The sequence below is a fragment of the Schistocerca nitens genome, chromosome 1 (genome assembly GCF_023898315.1).
Source record: "Schistocerca nitens isolate TAMUIC-IGC-003100 chromosome 1, iqSchNite1.1, whole genome shotgun sequence".
Taxonomy (NCBI): domain Eukaryota; kingdom Metazoa; phylum Arthropoda; class Insecta; order Orthoptera; family Acrididae; genus Schistocerca; species Schistocerca nitens.
This window is the reverse complement of record NC_064614.1, coordinates 747,749,380-747,766,616: the sequence shown is the minus strand read 5'-3', so window position 1 is coordinate 747,766,616 and position 17,237 is coordinate 747,749,380. Positions and strand designations below refer to the sequence as shown.

Genomic DNA, 17,237 nt, shown 5'->3' with positions numbered 1-17,237 from the left:
TTTCTAGCAGAAAATCACATGCCTAGTAATTTAATTACCAGTCACCTGTTCACAAAAATATTTCTCCAATAAACATTCATTAGGATTTCAATCGTCACTGACCTCTGCAGGAAAGAAAACAGTCTAGAGCTACCCACCAAACTTGTCTCATATATTAACCTACTCTTGTTTTATGTACGTTGTCATATCACAATAGTAGCCTTGTTTACTGAATTGTGTGTTATTTCTTCATTTATTTGCTTAATGATTTTTTCTTGGTATTTCTGAAATGCTCTACACAAAAAGGAAATAAATGTGGCAAAAATGGAACACAAGTGAAAACCAGTATGAGTTGTGGATTATTACTGCATGAGCCATCACATATAAATAAAAATATATAAACCATGAAACATACAGCACGTGAAATTCTCTATTAATGGTTCTATTGTTACAGTAATGGATAGAGGCCAAGCCATGTTGTATTAATGATATTCAGCACTACAAAAACAGTAAAAGCTTCTTTTTTCACGTTTCCCCAAAACAGCAGGTTTCTTGGCAATTTTATTATGCATGTTTACAGACTGTGTAAGCAGAAACAGATGACAGCAGTTTAAATAATTAATTGCTAGTATTTCTTATGGAATTTGTTTAAAACAGCTGCTTATCTCTGTTAATGTGTATCTTTCACTTATTTCACAAAAATATGGAGGAAACAAAGACTGGAGTTTAACACCCTGGCAGCAACAAGGTTGTTAGAGACAGCACAAACTTGGCTTGGAAAGGAAGGGGAAGCAGATCAAAGGAACCATTTCAGTATTTGCCTTAAGTGATTTAGGAAATCCATGAACAACCTAAATCTTGATGGACAGACAGGGATTTGAGCCGCACTGTTCCAATTGCAAACACAGTGCATTATCATCATGCCACCTTTCTTGATAACTTAAATCACATCCCTGAAGATTCTTCTAGGTGACCAATGGAACAGGAATAAATCACAGAGAACTAACATATATACAGTTCATATGGTGCAATTCAAAGTTTTTTGTGGTCAATAATCCCATGCACAAATGCCTTCAAGCACTGTAACTCCTGGACCACCAATATTATCATGTTTCACAATGTTCCTGGGTGCATTACATGTTTCCACCTCTCGTCGCATGATGGATATCCAGCCAAGTCACATATGATTGTTTTGTTGGTTAAGGTGTTATGGTATGGGTTGGCAAAATGTTGCACAGACATACTGGCATCCAAAATTTGGAACACTGTACTCTCGCCAGTCAACGTTATCGTGACACTGTACTTCTTCCTCAAGTGCAACTTTTCAGGGGTGTATGTGGCCCTAACCTCACATTTTTAGGGTTCCTTGCCTCATTTGATGAAAATAGAATCCTTATAGCACATTGCTTTGTTGTATGTCTATCTGTCCGACTGTTAAAAACCCTGTGTCTCAGGCACGGGAACATGTATCAAGTTGAAATTTATGTCAAAAACTAAGGTTTCTAAGGTCCCTTGGCTGCGTAATAAATGTAAGCTTCAAAGTAAATGCAGTCAAAAGATATGGCCATTTATGTAACACATTTTGATACTTGCAAATTCACTCATCAAAACCTATAGGACTGTAGATCCACAATGATAAAATTTGGCAAGAAGTAAGGTTTCACAGTATAAGTAAAGGAAAAAATCTGAACACTGTTAATTTGTAATTATATCACATGAAAAAAAAACTGTCATTTGTTATCCAACTTAAACTTGAAATTAAACCAATCAGTAGCTGTGCATTCAAGCTGACTGGGTCACAATGGTACAACTCAAACATTAGGCGAGGAATGACTTTATTGCTCATATGATGCATTGTAATACTCAGTAGTTCTCTATTCAGGCTGACTGAGTCGATAGGTAAAGGTCAAACAGGAGGCAAGGAATGACTTTATTGCTCATGTGAAGCATTTCAGAATTTATCCATCAGTAATTACTTTATTGCTCATATGATGCATTTCTGAATTTATCCACCATTAAATACCCAGGAGCAATTATTGCACATTGGCAAATATTCGCAGACTCATTCCTGGATATCTGATGGATAAATTCTGAAATGCTTCACATGAGCAATAAAGTCATTCCTTGCCTCCTGTTTGACCTTTACCTATCGACCCAGTCAGCCTGAATAGAGAACTACTGAGTATTACAATAATGGTCGCCTGACTCTGGGTCACATTTATATTATCAAAATTAAAACAGTTTCGAAAATCTTGCTATCTTTAGGACCAATGTCTTGCCAGTATCGATGTCAATAACAGACAAAATTGGACAAGATTCTTGATTCCCAGAATGGGTGAACTATTTATATACATAATTAAGTTTGTATGGAACCCTTAGAGCATGAGTCGTACTCACACGTGGCCAATTATTTATGGATAACAATGAGCAACCACACTGAACAGTGCAGGTGGAAGAGCTCTTGGAACGAGTGAATATTTGGGAAATGCACTGGCCTACCCATTTCTTCCCTTTGATTTAAATCCTATGGTGTGGAAGGCATCGGGGAGATGTACTCCAGTGAGTTCACATCCACCAACAGCCATCCACCACTTGTCAGGTGTGCTGTTGGAGGAATGGAATGCCCTACCACAACTACTACTTAGCAACACTGTGACCAGTATGAGAGCACACTGAAGAGGATGCATTGCCATTTGTGGTGATCATACATCCTATTAAGAACTACATCACACCTTTTGGAATCATGAATTGTGGTGACTCCAGTGTAACTAGTGACTTTGAATACAAGTATCATTTCTGTTTGTCCCATGTGTATTTCTCTCAGTTACCTTCTGAACTATACTGCACCCGGTCTTTTTATATATGGTTCAAGTCTCATCGAGCTTTGTTACCTATCAGCAACACATCATGGGAAAGTCATTTTTGTCCTTAAGTTTTACACATCAATTTATAATGGAACATAATTTTCAAAATTCTGAAGGTAGCATGGATAAAGTACAGGGACAGAAAAGATAAACTTGTACAGAAACCAGACTGCAGCAGAGAAAGGAGTGACAGGATTGATTGATATCCATCCTGATATTTAAGCTGTACACTGAGTAGACAGTAAAGCAAACTAACATTTATGGAGAGGATATAAAGACATTGAGGTTTGATGATGTAATTCTATCAGAATGAGCAAAGAACATGGCAGATTAGATGAATGATAAAGTGGATATGTTTTATTTATTTGTCTGATTAAAAAAAGAGCAAGAGCAGGAGGGGGGGAGGGAGGGGGGAGGGAGGGAGGGAGGGAGAGAGAGAGAGAGAGAGAGAGAGAGAACACACACTATAATCCTAAAATTACAATCTACAACAGGATATCCAGAGAAACCAGGATAATATTGCCATTGACAGAGCTTATGTAGTACGCATTTCTGCTGCTCGGCGTGTATAGTTGCCAGTTCAGTGCCACGTGTGCGGTCAACCTAGCTTGTTCTGTTCATCTACACGATTGTCTTTTTGGTGCTGTTTTGTTCTTGTTTTGATTTTTACGATGGCAAGTTTGAGTGAACAACAAGTAGCTGTGAAATTCTGTTTTCTACCCAGTAAAAATGCTGCTGGAACTGTTTTAACGATTAAAACAGCTTACCAAGGGGTATGGTGGGTGTACGAGTGGTTTGCTGATTTAAAAATGGCAACATGTTGACTGATGACACAACTCATTCTAAACGAACATCAACTGTCTGAGTCACTCAGAGTTTGTTCCCCCCAGATCACACTGTCATTCAAACCTTTTATTAGGGACTTTCAAGAAGATTGCACAACAGTGTTAATCAAAAAAGACCCAATTTGTGGCAGACTGGTTCTTCCACCAAAACAACGCACATGCAGAGACAGCCATTTCTGTTAAACACTTTTTGGCTAAAGACAGCATGGTTCCGCTGCCCCACACACTTATTCGCCTGACCTGGCTCTGTGAGACTTTTTCTTATTTCCACACATGGAAATGGGCATGAAAAGCCACTAAATTGACAACATTGAAGAAGTCAAAGAAAGAAAATGAGGAAGGCTGTCAGCCATTTCTAAAGGCGACTATAAAAAATGTTGTGAACAGTGGAAGCACTGGTGGGACAAATGCGTTAGTTGTAATGTAGAGTATTTTGAAGGGGATGCAGTTGTTTTTGTAAACAATTTGAAAATATAAAGATTTTAAAAAATAATTCCAATTTTTTTTAGGTACTCCTCACAATTTTAATGTTGGAGATAATTTCACGCTTTGTAAGTCCAAGGTTGAGTAGTTAGAATGGCACAGCCATTTGCTGCAAACAAGCCTTTTGTGTCACAGGGTTCACTCACGTTTCTGTAAACCAACAAGTGTTCAGAGTCCTGCCTTGCCCCACATACACAAAGTTCATCGCCACTGATGCTCCACTTTTTCAAATTAATTTTGCAACTTGTCATTTCTGTTCTCAATCTGCCGAGTGTCTTCCAAGACCCGTAGTGAAAATGGCAGCTTGAGGGTGGCTTCTTTTTTGCTGTCCATAGTCCTCCATAGGACTTTGTTCTCTACAGCCCAGTTCTGTAGGCTTCTGCTCAAGTTGGAATTGGTGCCATTGTAAAAGCTTTTCTGGATTTCAGTCATGGTAGATAAGCATGTGTTTCAAGCAATGTATGCCTTAAATCTGTTTCTTGCTTCTTTTTTTCAGTCTCTGCTGCTACCAGTCCCCTTACATCTAGAGCTACTAAAAGTGCAGAGTTTATCCAGATTGGAGTGGCATACTCTGCAGGAGACAAAAACAGACCAAGAGAGGATGTGTGGAGGAAACTGGACTGCACTACCCACATGGTTTTTGTCAGATTGTTCCTGGTGCATACCTTCTGGCTGGCAACTATACAATATTGTTTTTAAATCAAGACACAATCCGATTTTAAACCTAGCTATTTGGTGTGAAGACAATGAACAAAATTTCATCCTTTCCAGGAGATGTTCAGCTTTCTCCCTGCCTCTTTACTGCATATGTGGAACGCACACAGTTTTGAATTTGATCTGGATTGAGTTTCAATTGGGATGTCATCACAGTACATAACAAGTTCTTCGAGGGTATATTCTACTTCTTCAATATGTCGCTCCTGTCATCTGCATAGATACAGAACTGGGTTTCCAGTGTCAAATGGCTGATGATTGATACATATGTTATACAGTATCCCAGTTAGCACATTTCCTTGGGGAAGGTAATTTTTCTGTATATTCCAACAGCCCTTTTTGTTATTTAGAGTGATGAAAATTCATCTGTTCTGTGGCAGACATTGAATATAGTCCTTAGTTGTCACAACTAACTTCTCTGTTAGTTTATAATGACTGACAGTATCATAAGCAGCTGTGAGATCGATAAAAGTAACTCCTGTAATCTGCTTTCTTGCATACCCTTCCTTGACGTGCTTGGTTATATTAAGTATCTGACTAGAACACGACTTCTCCATGTCTGAAATCTGGCTGTTCTTTAATTATCTTCCTGCTGACAGAGTCAGAAATAATATTCAAAATCACTCCACAAAATTTTAAAAAGATGGCAGAGAAGTGTTAAAGGTCTGAAATTCTTGGGGTTATTCAGTTCCTTTGCCTAGTTTAAGTAATGCCATGACTTAAGCCTTGCACCACATCATTCTGACTATACAAGTCTTCATCATTTTCAGAATCCATTTCACAGTTATAGGGCCGAAGTTCTGTATCTGCTTCAGTCTCATGTCATTCAATCCAGCATCTTTGTTACTTTTCATATGATCAATGTTGTTGTTGTGGTCTTTAGTCCTGAGACTGGTTTGATGCAGCTCTCCATGCTACTCTATCCTATGCAAGCTTCTTCATCTCCCAGTACCTACTGCAACCTACATCCTTCTGAATCTGCTTAGTGTATTCATCTCTTGGTCTCCCTCTACGATTTTTACCCTCCACGCTGCCCTCCAATGTTAAATTTGTGATCCCTTGATGCCTCAGAACATGTCCTACCAACCGATCCCTTCTTCTAGTCAAGTTGTGCCACAAACTTCTCTTCTCCCCAATCCTATTCAATACTTCCTCATTAGTTATGTGATCTATCCATCTAATCTTCAGCATTCTTCTGTAGCACCACATTTCGAAAGCTTCTATTCTCTTCTTGTCCAAACTATTTATCGTCCATGTTTCACTTCCATACATGGCTACACTCCATACAAATACTTTCAGAATCAACTTCCTGACACTTAAACCTATACTAGATGTTAACAAATTTCTCTTCTTCAGAAACGCTTTCCTTGCCATTGCCAGTCTACATTTTATATCCTCTCTACTTCGACCATCATCAGTTATTTTGCTCCCCAAATAGCAGAACTCCTTTACTACTTTAAGTGTCTCATTTCCTAATCTAATTCCCTCAGCATCACCCGATTTAATTCGACTACATTCCATTATCCTTGTTTTGCTTTTGTTGATGTTCATATTATATCCTCCTTTCAAGACATTATCCATTCCGTTCAACTGCTCTTCCAAGTCCTTTGCTGTCTCTGACAGAATTACAATGTCATCGGCGAACCTTAAGTTTTTATTTCTTCTCCATGGATTTTAATACCTACTCGGAATTTTTCTTTTGTTTCGTTTACTGCTTGCTCAATATACAGATTGAACAACATCGGAGAGAGGCTACAACCCTGTTTCACTCCCTTCCTAAACACTGCTTCCCTTTCATGCCCCTCGACTCTTATAACTGCCATCTGGTTTCTGTACAAATTGTAGATAGCTTTTCGCTCCCTGTATTTTACCCCTGCCACCTTCAGAATTTGAGAGTATTCCAGTCAACATTGTCAAAAGCTTTCTCTAAGTCTACAAATGCTAGGAACGTAGGTTTGCCTTTACTTAATCTAGCTTCTAAGATAAGTCGTAGGGTCAGTATTGCTTCACGTGTTGCAATGTTTCTACGGAATCCAAACTGTTCTTCCCCGAGGTCACCTCCTACTAGTTTTTCCATTCATCTGTAAAGAATTCGTATTAGTGCTTTGCAGCCGTGACTTATTAAACTGATAGTTTGGTAATTTTCACATCTGTCAACACCTGCTTTCTTTGGGATTGGAATTATTGTATTCTTCTTGAAGTCTGAGGGTATTTCGCCTGTCTCATACAACTTGCTCAGCAGATGGTAGGACTGGCTCTCCCAAGGCTGTCAGTAGTTCTAATGGAATGTTGTCTACTCCCGGAGCTTTGTTGCGATTCAGGTCTTTCAGTGCTCTGTCAAACTCTTCACGCAGTATCATATCTCCCATTTCATCTTCATCTACATCTTCTTCCATTTCCATAATATTTTCCTCAAGAACATCGCCCTTGTATAGACCCTCTATATACTCCTTCCACCTTTCTGCTTTCCCTTCTTTGTTTAGAACTGGGTTTCCATCTGAGCTCTTGATATTCATACAAGTGGTTCTCTTTTCTCCAAAGGTCTCTTTAATTTTCCTGTAGGCAATATCTATCTTACCCCTAGTGAGATAAGCCTCTACATCCTTACATTTGTCCTCTAGCCATCCCTGCTTAGCCATTTTGCACTTCCTGTCAATCTCATTTTTGAGACGTTTGTATTCCTTTTTGCCTGCTTCATTACTGCATTTTTATATTTTCTCCTTTCATCAATTAAATTCAATATTTCTTCTGTTACCCAAGGATTTGATCACTATCAGTTCTCAATTCACATGTAAACAGAATGTCGAGAGGATCATTCTCTTCTTCGTTCCGTTCAAGTTTCATTATGTTTGACCTTTTGCCACTCAGCAGCTGTTGGTGTGCTAATTGGTCAGTGTGACCATGACCAATCTTAAGGATGGAACTGTAAGATTACTGTCAAGGTTTTTTTAATAATTTCCAGGCTTCTTTATTGCTACATTTATGTCCCAACTTTCGAGGAGATTACCCTATTTTTCTGTTTGCAGTGTTGAAATGGCTTGGATAAGTTGTTCTCCTATTTGTAGTAAATTTTCTGTGAATTGATTATTTTTGAAAAACTGTTCATACCATTTGAGTCTTTACAAAGTCCAAGTAAGTACACTGTTCATTAAACGTAGTAAAAAAACTCAGGCGATATTAAAGGAATAAGATTAGGAAATGAAATACTAAAATCATATATACTTTAAATGACAAAGAGTTCAGACAAGAACAGAAGTTTCTGAAAATTGGTGCTACGGAAAAATGGTAAATGTTAAATGGGTAGATCATATAAGCAATTAAGATGTACTGAATTGAATTTGGGAGAAAAATTTGTATGGTGTAACAGTTGTATCAACTCTGTGAGATGAAGAGATTTGCACGGGACAGACTATCAGGCAAGTTGCATGAAACCAGTCTTTGGAGACCTCCACCACCATCACTAGCAGTTTTTATCAATATGCATACCCACGAATTTTGAACATTCAGTTTACTGTATTTCATTTCTGATGTGTTTCGTGGTGTTTATACTGCCTTGTGCAAAACTGAAACAGAGCGTTTTTTTTTTTTTTTTTTTTTCAACCAATTAATGATTTTGGTGAAAATTACATTTCTCATTCATTCTGTCAATGTATTTCAACTGGGCTCCAATATCACATATCCATCATCAATAAAGGTAAGTAGGTAAGTATTTTAGCTTGGTAATCCAAGATCAGGATGAAGAAATTAATGACCCAGGGAAATGTAACTGAAGAAAGTAGCAGGAAATGTTTCTGCCAGTCAACTACGTATGTAACTTGCTTCAGTTAACTTTCAGCGACTGCTGCCTAGAATCAATCTGATAACACAAAGAATACACTTACAAACATTTGCAAGCGAAAGATTAAAAATAATGACTAAAAGAGGGGTGTTTCTATGTGTGGTTCCTATGCTTACAAAAGAAAATTTCACTGTAAAACAACAGTGGCAAAATCTTATCAGAGTTGATGCAGAATAAATCAATCAGTGCTGAAATCCATCACATACAAGCACATATGCTTTATATATACGAACTGAAAGATTTTATCCAATGGAGGAATTATATATTTACATAAATACCAATCTGTGAAACCCTAATAAAAAAAGGGGGTCATATGGCATGATTGGCTGAGAATTCCTCAAGAGGGCTGTGCAGCCACCTGGTGCAAGTCTTTCAAATGGATGCCACTTAGGTGACTTGTGTGTCCCTAACCTAATCCAGTAATTGTAGCTGGGAAGAGATACCTACAGCTTAATGTGGAATCCAAACCATGTGTCATTCCTGGCTTATCTTCACATCACTGAGAGGTGAAGGCTAGGTTACACGTAGACTGAAAAATGTCATGGTCTGACCAGGATTTGATCCCATGACATGGCATGTGCTTTCCCACTAGACTGCCACTTCCAACAAAGACCCCAGATAATAAAGTTTCTCAATGGATAAGAAAACTAATGGGTGCTTGAAAGATTTTTGAAAACTAAAGCAGTGCAAAACACAAATCTACAACTGAGTAAATGAACTCAAATATGTAAAGCAGTTGCATTTAATATAAAATTACTTGTGTTCACTCCAATTCAATATAACAAGGGCACACACAGACCAAATGACACAAGCAATTCATTTAAAAAATACAAGAAGTTCAAGCTTTGATCTGAGTATGGACAGAGCAGTAAGTTTCCACTCACAGTCTTACAATGTTTTCCTGGCACTAAATGTTGCTTCCATTTTGGACAATACTTAATGTATATATGACGGTAGTATCTGTTCCCGAAAGAACACTTACCGTGGATGACCATGCAGCTTTGCTAGAAATGAAATGATAATTAAATGGACACCCTAGCTGCAAACAGGCGTTGATGTACTTCATTGGGGACATGTTGAAAATGTGTGCCCCGACCGGGACTCGAACCCGGGATCTCCTGCTTACATGGCAGACGCTCTATCCATCTGAGCCACCGTGGGCACAGAGGATAGTGCGTCTGCAGGGACTTATCCCTTGCACGCTCCCCGTGAGATCCAATGAAGTACATCAACGCCTGTTTGCAGCTAGGGTGTCCATTTAATTATCATTTCATTTCTAGCAAAGCTGCATGGTCATCCACGGTAACTGTTCTTTCGGGAACAGATACTACCGTCATATATAGTTTAAAATACGGCTTCCCAGCCATTGACCTTCTTGTGCAAACACACACGCTATGCCCGAACTCGTACGGGACTTGGTAGATTAATCTGCCACGAGTAATGAGTATGATGGGCAAACATCTATTAGGCGCACTACGAATGTAGTGGTGTGGACATGTTGGGAATGTGGATCTCACGGGGAGCGTGCAAGGGATAAGTCCCTGCAGACGCACTATCCTCTGTGCCCACGGTGGCTCAGATGGATAGAGCGTCTGCCATGTAAGCAGGATCCCGGGTTCGAGTCCCGGTCGGGGCACACATTTTCAACATGTCCCCAATGAAGTACATCAACGCCTGTTTGCAGCTATGGTGTCCATTTAATTATCATTTCAATACTTAATGTACATGAAAAATACCGTACCTATCTCTGATTTACATTCCCTGTCAAACTGAAAAGACTATTCAAATGTCATCAAATGAGACAGATTGCACGTCAGTCCAAATAAACAGTATATCACCATCTTCCGACCACATGCAGTGAATAATAATCGAACTGCCTTTCACATTGATTACTAGTACTAGATAACATTACAGAAAGTATGCAGTAAATAATTACAGAACTTATTTGCACGCCTTCATGTCATCACCAAGATAAGATGCTGTAAGTACATATCTAAAAATGATATTTACTGAACACAGCATGTCTCAACTAAAATATAACAATTACCACCTCAGCATTTAATGGTAGAGAAACTAAAAAACAGAGAAAAATTGAATAATGGATAGCAGAAATAGGAAAAAACCTTGGACAACTGAACTAAATAGGCACGTAAATTGGATGTGAGAGGCAGGATCTATGTGTTCACATACAGTAAAACTTCCTCTTCTATTGAGTACAGATGTAATGCATGTATAAATGAGTATTTCAACAAGTAACCCATTTATAGTAGCCATATACTTCTTTTTTTCACCTATTAGAAGAGAAGTATTAATGAACAGATCTCTTATAGTAAGCTGCAGTATTCTATGTGCTCTTGTTAGGCAGGACACTTTTTTTTTTGAATGCTCTGAAAAGCTAATCATTTGCATATCACAGCATCTTCTTCCTGTTGGATAAATTTCGTGTCTGTAACACATCATCTTTGTGGTGTAGCAATTTTAATGGCCGTAGTGTATATCTGTCTCCATTTTGACAGCTGGTATCTTTCACAAATTGTAAATGTCCTTTGTCTGCAACAAATTAATTTGTTTTATTTTGCTTCTTATATGAGGACAAAGTCTTAGATGCCTTTATACCTCACAACCACCCTGAATGTTCTGTAAAAAATTACTTCTTATCAACTTTCATTCAATTGGTGTGCAACCTCCAAATCTAAAACTATCCTGATGTAGAAATGCATACATATTTGCCTTGATAGCCAGTAGATAACACACTTCAATGCAGGTGCCTTTTATGTTCTAACTCCAGCAGGAATCTAAAATTAATGAGTATAGATGACATGGATGGGGACAGTGGATAGGTGGGAGTGTAAGTCAGCCAGGGAGTATGCTGAGATAGTACGCGCATTTGTGATAAACACTGTGTCTCGATGGTGGAGTGATTAATGCAATTGCCTAGTAAGCAGGAGGTCCAGGATTCGAGTCCTGGTCTGGCACACATTTTTCACTAATTGCCAGTGATTCTGCGTTAGGTCCTGATGCAGCAGTACCTATGCCACCAAAAAAGTATTATTTACTTACAGACTGCAGTGTGGCTATTGTTTCACATTTTATAAAGGTGCTGTAACTACTGAATTACTTCTCAGGAGCTACATGCTCTGGCAAACATCCACGGAACATATGGATATTTCACATTTCAGCTTAGTAACTACACAAAATGTGCTGCTAAAGTTCAGTTTTTCAACTATTGTTCCTTTATCTACTTTTCTTTCTGTCCCCTCCTCTGATCACTTACTTGGAATGCAGGCTCTGGTTGTGGGAATTCAGGCACATGGTTTCAATGACTACCATCTATTACCTCAATTCCTTATTTCTAAATGACGAACTTATGGAAATATTGTGCTGAAATATCAAAGCTGTACATAGGTGATCCTGCTTTCCTGACAGTACTGGCAAACTTACTCTGCCCCCCCCCCCCCTCCCAACACTACCACCAAAAATCTACCTTTCTTCTTAGGAGATTTAGTAAATTTTATAATTTTCTAAGCAGGTTTAATATAACTGAGCAACAGAGAAGTAAAGTAAAATTTGATACAAGAACTACATGGGTCAAACATTGGAAAGAACTACAACTTTTGATGCTTTAGAATGTGTCCGAGTTTCATTTGTACTAGAAAATAAATAAAGTACCTAACACACAAGTAAGGCCTACTTACAGCAGATGCTTGAGAGCCAATGGCCAACAGTAGGACAAACATTTGTTCAGAAAAGGGTTCAACTTCGAGGAACAAAGTATAGTTATCTAAAGGCACAATGCATACTATTTTATTCTGATATAAAATATGAAATAAGAAATGATTGTATTCTTTTGAATGAAGAGTGTGTATTTGAAGGAAACTGTATCGAACTGAGGGACCTAAATTTCATAGTAGTTCCTATTTACAGAGTACCAGTGAAAGCTACAACTGAAACCTTTCTGGTGAAATTTCATTGCCTACTTGAAAAGCTCAGTAATGAAAAAACGAAAACAATAGTAATTGCTGCTGACTTCATTAATAACATTATAGCTGAAAGCAATGATATGTCCAAATTCATTGACTTAATAAAAAACTTTAACTTCAAAATAAACTTCATGCAACCCGCTAGAGTAAATACACAGTATTGATAGTATTCTCCCAAATTACATATTTGTAGATGTTTATAAATTTTGCATAGATTTAGGAATCTATGCATTATGTACTGAAATACCAAAAATTAAGAATGAAATTTCATGTAACAAAAGCCATATGAAAGAGAACTTCAGTGAAAAAAAAAAAAAAAAAAAAAAAAAAATTTACATTTAGAAATAAGTTAAGAGACATCGAATGGCCTTACAAAAGTTGTATTTCAAGTATTAGTAACTTTAACAATTTTTTAAGTTGCTTTCTTGAAATATTTAATGAAACTTGTTCACTTAGAACAACATGCAACAAAATGACTAATAAACTTAAGTGGTTAACCCACGATATAAAAATTTCTAATGCCAGGAAGTGGAAACTCCACAATGAACTGGAAAGCAGAGTGGCCTGTTGTCAAATCAGAGTTAGGTGTTAAGAGTTAGTAGTAATGAAATAGCTAGGATTAAAGTAGATGATAGCTTTATTGTAAACACGGCTCAAATATCAGAGTGTTTAAATGAATTATTTATATATGTGGCAAAGTCAGATGTTGATGTAGCAGAGTATCAGAGTTAAGCAAATCCCTTTGGAATCCACCAAGAGGCTGAGTAGCTTACGGATTTTAAAAAAAGTTACAATAAGGAATGTGGAAAATGTTATACAACTATTAAAAAATAAAAACTCTGTGGGTGGAATGGGATACCCACTAAAGCGATCAAAAGGTGTGTAGCATAAAAGCAACTAACTAAAAATATTCAACCAGTCTTTCGAATGCTCTCCCGATGTTTTGAAGTATGTCGAAGTCAGACCTCTGTTCAAGACAGGGTCAAGTGAAGATCTGAGAAACTATCAGCCTATGTCTATTCTTCCAGTCCTGTCAAAAGTATTAGAGAAAGTAGCTGCAAACCAGATCAAAAACTTTATTGTACAACATGATATTATTGTAAGTACCCAATTTGGATTTCAACCAGGAAAAAAATACTCTGGATGCAATGAATAACTTTATTGAAAAGAGAGGCAAATCATTGGATCAGAGGAGTAAAGTTGCAGGTATCTTCTGTGATCTCTCACAAGCATTTGACTCCATAAACAATGTCTTGCTTATCTACAAATTAGACAAATACGGGATTAAGGACAATGCTCTAAATTGGCTAACATCATAGTTATCACAACAGAAAACAAAGGGTAACTATCACCTCAGATGCAGTGAATTATTATTCTAAATGGAGTACCGTATAGTATCACAAGGTGTGCCTCAAGGCTCCATTTTGGGGCAAATCCTGTTCCTATTCTACGTAACTGACATACCTATAAATATAAATTCCCCATCAGTTTGGTTTGCAGACGATACTTCTGTTTTAATTGAAGATGATGATGCACAAAAAATTCCAAGCTCCATCATATGTACACTGGACACCTTAGAAAACTGATTCCATTTAAATGGGTTGAAACTGAACATTGCAAAAACCCATACGATACATTTCAATAACAAACATTCAAAATGCTTGGAACTTCTGATGTGATAATGAAGTGCAAACATGAAGGGACACATACAGCACAATAGCATGCAGGCCGACCTTGTCTGTTGACTGACAGAGACTGCCGACAGTTGAAGAGGGTCGAAATGTGTAATAGGCAGACATCTATCCAGATCATCAAACAGGAATTCCAAACTGCATCAGGATCCACTGTAAGTACTACGACAGTTAGGTGGGAGGTGAGAAACTTGGAGTTCATGGCCGAGCGACTGCTCATAAGCCACACATTGCTCCGGTAAGTACCAAATGACACCTCGCTTGGACTAGTGAACAGTGGTAAAACATTGTGTGGAGTGATGAATCACAGTACACAATGTGGTGATCCGATGGCAAGGTGTGGGTATGGCGAATGCCTGGTGAACATCATCTGCCAGCACATGTAGTGCCAACAATAAAATTCAGAGGCGGTGGTGTTACGGTATGGTCATGTTTTTCATGGAAGGGGCTTGCATCCCTTGTTGTTTTGCATGGCACTATTACAGCAGATGTTTTAAGCACATTCTTGCTTCCCACTGTTGAAGAGCAATTCGGAGATGTTGATTGCATCTTTCAACACAATAGAGCATCTGTTCATAATGCACGGCTTTTCGTGGAGTGTTTACACAGCAATAAGATCCATGTAATGGACTGGCCTGCTTCGTGCCAGACCTCACCGACTGACAACGATACTTCTCCTCAGTGCAGTACTCTGTAAAGAATGGGCTGCCATTCTTCAAGAAACCTTCCAGCACTTGACTGAACATGTGCCTGCGAGAAAACTGTCATCAAGGCTAAGGGTGGGCCAACACCATAGTAAATTCCAGCATTACCGATGGAGGGCATCATAAACTTGTAAGTCATTTTCATCCAGGTGTCCGGATACTTTTGATCACATAATGTATAACAAGTTAATGGGCAAAAACATATTTAATATGAAGCCAGAAATTTTAAAAATGAGGCTACAGCAGATTCTCTGGGAGAAACGCTACTATTCAACAGAAGAATTCATAGAGGATGAAATGATAATTTGAGCAAGTCATATTATTATTATTATTATTATTATTATTATTATGCTGTTTCTTAATGTGTGCTGTTCTTTGTATATGGTGAAATTTTACAAAAAATTGACACGCCTCTTGTACCTGAATCAAATGATTTAGATTATGCATGTTATGAGACAAATAAACCACAATTCACAATGACTAATAATTCCCGCATTTTTTTAATCAGCTACACAAGGCTTTTTACTGATTTTTTTTAAATTTCCTCAACAGGTTGTACCAACCACCAGCAAAAGTACTGGCTAAAGAGGCAAGTACATCACATATCCTCTTCATCTCTTTTGCTCAATACCTCCACCACCGTGTCTCGCTCCAGTCCTCACCTTGTAGAAATCCCTATATCAAATAACATATTGTTTCAGCATCAGCTCATCAGCCTTTGAGATCTTACAACCTCTGTCCAGAGTTCAGTGAATGTGTCTATACTGCAAATGGATTGTTGGCTTGTCTGAAAAAGCAGTTACTGTCCTGCAAAGTAATCCCCATGGACAGTAATGTGCGTCCGCTACCAGATGTACAAGTCCTACATGTTGGCGGTCCAAAAACCTCTGGGCCATTAGGGTTGTTTTCAATTTGGGGGAAAGAATCGGGGGAGGCAAGTATGTGGAGAACGGTTGGTGATTGAGTGACGAAACTCCTATGTTGCATAAGAACTGCGGCACCTGAAAGGCAGTGTGGTTGGACATTATTGTGGAGCAGGGTCCAGTCGCCTCATTTGGTGTACCTGCTACAACCAATGCCCACTTTCTCTGTTATCATTTGCAATGTCACACAACAATCCTGGGACAAAGGTTTCTTTGTTTCCTTGTCTTCCACAGTGTCATGCCCATCTCAGAAGTGTTTCAACGACACACAAACACACTTCAAGGTGACAGCAAGTTCTTCATAAACTGTTGTCAGTATGAGTAGCTTTCAATGTTCTTCCAAGTTTGAAATGGAACAGCACATTCATTTGCTGATCCACTTTAGGTCTAAACCATGTGCACAACACCTTCACTCTACAATATGCTGTTTACACATGAGAAGCACACTTGCAGCACTGCCACTCGGGATTTGACAGTGGCACACACTTACAACTGAGCGGTATGACATAATTCAGTGAACTTTTTGCACAGGGGTTGTACAATACCATAAATAAACAATTGCACAACTTCATCACTAATCATGAGCAATCTGTTTAAGCAACAATTGTGTGAACAAAGTGAATATAAATCACATTAAAGAGGCAAAATTAAAAGGCCCTCACATTTAGCTTTCAACTACAGCCTTCAGAAGCACACACGACCACCAATTCCAGCATCTCGGGCCAGCTAGAGTTGATGGTCAGTGTGTGTGTGTGTGTGTGTGTGTGTGTGTGTGTGTGTGTGTGTGTGTGTGTGTACTGATGAAGGCTGTGGCTGAAAGCTATATGTGAGTGTCTTTTACTTGCACCATGTGTCTTCTTTACAGTAAGTAGCAATCTGCCTTTTCCTACATTGTTGAAATCCTACCTGGAGTTTCCACTATTTGATTTAAATCACATTAGAAGTAGAAGTCTGTTTGGTAGTATGCTACTTGGAAGAAATGGCAATGGCAACAGTGTGCACTTCTTCTCATAGGCAGAAGCTTGGAATACAACAGGTAGTTCTTAAATTATCTTTCTCCCTCTCCCCTTCCCTGGCCTGTTTTCATGCCCACCTCTGTGCCTGTCCACTAGGTGAGGACCCATCTCATCTCAAACACACACCCCCCCCCCTCCCCCCGGCCTGCCTGGTTAAAACTGAATTAAGGAATGTTGGTGGTACATTTCAAGTAGTCACA

At 38.5% G+C, this 17,237-nt stretch overlaps 1 protein-coding gene and 1 non-coding gene across 4 annotated transcripts in view; both read right to left on the bottom strand.

Moving 5' to 3' along the window:
* LOC126260517 (protein abrupt-like) overlaps positions 1-17,237 on the bottom strand; it is a 267,219-nt gene that overhangs the window by 143,585 nt on the left and 106,397 nt on the right. The gene's annotated exons all lie outside the window — the stretch shown is intronic.
* On the bottom strand, positions 9,811-9,885 carry Trnat-ugu (transfer RNA threonine (anticodon UGU)). Its single transcript has one exon. It is a non-coding gene; the product is annotated as a tRNA-Thr (tRNA).